This window comes from Equus quagga, chromosome 11, assembly GCF_021613505.1.
Source record: "Equus quagga isolate Etosha38 chromosome 11, UCLA_HA_Equagga_1.0, whole genome shotgun sequence".
Classification (NCBI taxonomy): Eukaryota; Metazoa; Chordata; class Mammalia; order Perissodactyla; family Equidae; genus Equus; species Equus quagga.
Genome location: NC_060277.1, coordinates 90,714,096 through 90,718,199, shown reverse-complemented (window position 1 = coordinate 90,718,199; position 4,104 = coordinate 90,714,096). Strand labels below are relative to the sequence as shown.

The 4,104-nt window shown below is 38.0% G+C and overlaps 1 non-coding gene across 1 annotated transcript; it reads left to right on the top strand.

The window, feature by feature from the left end:
- The first annotated feature begins 2,517 nt into the window (after positions 1-2,517).
- On the top strand, positions 2,518-2,593 carry LOC124247993 (small nucleolar RNA U2-19). The gene has a single exon (XR_006890881.1). It is a non-coding gene; the product is annotated as a small nucleolar RNA U2-19 (small nucleolar RNA).
- Positions 2,594-4,104: the final 1,511 nt, after the last annotated feature.

The window sequence follows — 4,104 nt, the reverse complement described above, 5'->3', positions numbered from 1 at the left end:
GATTTTTACATTATTAAAAGGTTGAAAAAACTCAAAAGAAGAAGAATATTTTGAGAGATATGAAAATGGTTTGAAATTCAAATTTCAGAGTCTACAAATAAAGTTTTATTGGTACACAGCCGTGCTCACTCATTTGCACATGTCTATGGCTGCTTTCCTGCTACAACCGCAGAGTTGATTCATTGCAATAGAGACTGTACGGCCCCCAACATCTGAAATATTTACTATCTGGCCCTCTACAGAAAAATGTTGCTGACCCTTGCTCTAAGGTTTATAATATGCATCTTTAACTTAGCACAGTTTTCCTTCAAGTAACATGATATCACTTTGTGTAAAAGTTAAAAACTTAAAATAGGGGCTGGCCCCTTGGCCGAGTGGTTAAGCTTACACACTCCACCGTAGGCGGCCCGGTGTTTCATTGGTTCGAATCCCGGGCGTGGACATGGCACTGCTCATCAAACCACGCTGAGGCAGCATCCCACATGCCACAACTAGAAGGACCCACAACGAAGAATATACAACTATGTACTGGGGGGCTTTGGGGAGAAAAAGGAAAAAATAAAATCTTAAAAAAAAAAACTTAAAATAGTATAGTTCCATCTTCCCCTTCAATACTTTGTGCCATCGTTGTCATACATTTTATTTCTACATATGTTATAAACCCGACAGTAGTTTGTTATTCTTTTGGCTTTAAAAGTCAGTTATCTTTTAAACAAATATATATATATTTTAAGGTATGCTTTTTTTTGATGAGGAGAATTGGCCCTGGGCTAATATCTGTTGCCAATCTTTCTCCTTTTCTTTTTCCTCCCCACAGCCCCCCAGTACATAGCTGTATATCCTAGTTGTAAGTCCTTCTAGTTCTTCTGTGTGGGATGCTGCTACAGCATGGCTTGATGAGCAGTGTGTAGGTCTGCAGCCAGGATCCAAACTGGCAAACGCCGGGCTGCCAAAGCAGAGCATGCAAACTTAATCACTAGGCAACAGGGCTGCCCCCGTCGCTTTATTTTCCCTGAGGAAGATTTGCCCTGAGCTAACATCTGTTGTCAATCTTACTCTATTTGGTACGTGGGTCACCGCCACAGCATGGCCACGGATGAGTAATGTAGGTCTGCACCCGGGAACCGACCCCAGGCTACTGTAGTGAAGCATGCTGAACTTAACCACCAGGCCACCAGGCTGGCCCCTAAACATATTTCTAAATGAGAAAAAATATACTTTATATTTATCCACGTATTTTCCATGTCTAGTTCTATTCATTCCTTTGTGTAGATCCAAATTTCCATCTGGTATCATGTTCCTTCTGCCTGAAGAACTTTCTTTAACATTTTTTATGGTGCAGGTGGACCGATGATGAAGTCTCACTTTTTTGTGTTTGTGAGTCTTTCTTTCATCTTCATTTTTAAGATATTTTCACTGGGTTTAGAGATCTATGTTGATAGTACCTTTTTTTCCCCGTAACTTAAAAAATTCTACTCTATTGTCTTCTGGCTTGTACAGTCTCTGACGATAAGTCTATGATAATTTTATCTCTGTCTCTCTATATGTAATGTCCCTTTTTCCCTCTGGCTTCTTTTAAGATTTCCTCATTGCCACAGATTTTCAGCAACTTGATTATAATCGACCTCACCATCATTTTGTGTCTTTTATGGGTGGTGTTGAGATCCTTTGATCTTTGGGTTTCTAGTTTCTGTCAAATTTGGAAAAATTTGGCCATTTATCCATTTTCCCGTCTTTCTGCATTTCAGCTGCAAGCATGTTAGAGCATTCAATATCCTCCGATAGGTCACTGTGCTTCTCTTACATTTTCAGAGTGCTTCCCTTGTTTCTCTTCATGTTTCCTTCCAGAAACTTCCTGCTGATATGTCTTCATGTATCTTCAAGTTTACTGATCTCTTCCTCTGCAGTATCTAACCTGCTCTTAATCCCATCCATTCAAAACACATTTAGATTTCGTACTTTGGAACTCTAGACTTTCTCTAGAACCTCAACTTGTCAGTCTTATGATTGTTTCTTTGAAGTGATGTGCCTTTACATTTTTTCTTTGTTTTTAATTTTCAGCAGTTTAACTACAATGTGCCTAAGTATGGTTTCTTTGTATTTACCCTGTTTAGCTTGATTCTTGGGTCAATTATAGAACAATTTTGGCCAGTAATATTGCTTCTGCCCCATTCTCTTTCTCCTCTCTTTTTTGGACTCCAGAAACCTATATGTTAGAACTTTTCATTGCGTCTCATATAACATCAGTGCTATTTTCTGTGTTCTTTTTTTCTGTCTGTGCTTCAATCTAGGTATTTTCTACTGACCTATCTTCCAATTCACTAATCTTCTCTTTGGCTCCATCTAATCTGTCTTTAGATCTATGTAATAAATTCTTAATTTCAGTTATTGTATTTTTTCCATTCAAGGATTCCATCTGAGTTTTTATTTTTGTATTAATCCCAATTCTCTCAAGAAACTCCCTAGTTTTTAAATCTGTTTTATTATACAGAGTAATCATGGTTATTTTTAAACTGTGTTAATGAAAATAGCCAAATATGAGCATCAGAAGACCTTCCAGTCTACTCAATTCATGATCTCTGTAGTTCTGAGAAGCAAATGTACAAAGTAATTTAGAATTATGAGGGCTTATGTCTGGTGTGTGAGTGTCTGTGTCTGTGGCTGTGTTTACAAAGGTGACAGTTGATAACTGAGGACTTGCTGATGCATGAATGAGATTGAAGGGGATATGTGTATATGAAATGCATTCAAGTTTCACTGGTGGTCCCAATGATGTCCTTCTAGCAAAAGGATCCAGTACAGAGTGAGGTGTCTCCAGTCTCTTTCAATATGGATCAGTTCTCCAGTGTTTTCTTAACTTTAACAACAATTTTGTAGATTATAGACCAATTATTTTTAGACTGTCTCTTAATTTGGGTTTGTCCAATGATTCCTCATGTTGAGATTCAGGTTATGCATTTTGGCAGGAATATCAGAGGAGTGATGCTGTGTCTCTCCCATTGCATCCTGTCAGATGGTACATGATTTTAATCTGTCCCATCACGGTTGATGTTCACTCTGATCACTTAATTAAGTCAGTGCCCGCCAGGTTTCTCCACTGTACCACTGTAAAGTTACTCTTTTCCCCTTCGCAATTAACAGGTATTTTGTGGAGAAGCACTTTGAGAATATGTGACGATCCAATTCCTCAACAAACTTTCCACTTTTCGTTTATTTATATTAGTGTGGAATCACGGATTCCTATTTTATTCATTATGTTTAATTAATTAATATCATTATTTCCTTTGATGCTCAAATTATCCAGATCCAGCCAACAGAAGTCCCTTCCAACTGGCTTCTGTATACTTTTGACATGTCTCCGTAATTCTTTGAGTATTTTTTTAACAAATAGCTTTATTGAGGCATAATTTACACACCATACAATTAACCCATTTAAAGTATATGATTCAATGGTTTTTAGTACATTCACAGATACATGCCGCTATCATACAGTCAGTTTTAGAACATTTTCATCATCTTAAAGTAAACTTTGTAACCCTTAGTTATCACCCCCTATCCTCCAATTCCCACTTCAGCCCGAGGCAACCACTAATCTGCTTTCTGTCTCTACACATTTCCCAATTCTGTACTTTCATATGAACGGAGTTACATACAGTATATGGTCTTTTGTGACTTAGCATAATGTTTTCAAGACTCATCCAAATTGTAGAGTGTATAATTACTTCATTCCTTTTTATGGCTGAGTATTACTCCACTGTATGGATGTACCACATTTTGTTTATCTGTTCATCAGTTGATAGCCACTTGGGTTGTTTCCACCTTTTGACTATTATGAATAACGTGGCTGTAAACATTCAGGTACAAGTTTTTGTGTGGACGTATGCTGTCATTTCTCTTGGGTATACTTAGGAACAGAATTGCTGGGTCATATGATAATTGTGTTCAATCACTTCTGAGCACTTCTTTACCTTCTGGCACAAGATGACCCAGGCTTATCTTGTATTTTCCCTGCCCTAGGCCTATCATCAGCCATTTCTCCAGGGAGCCCTGGTTCCTTCCAGTGGACAGTGGTATTTAGAAGTCAAGATTTGGGTGCTAGCTATG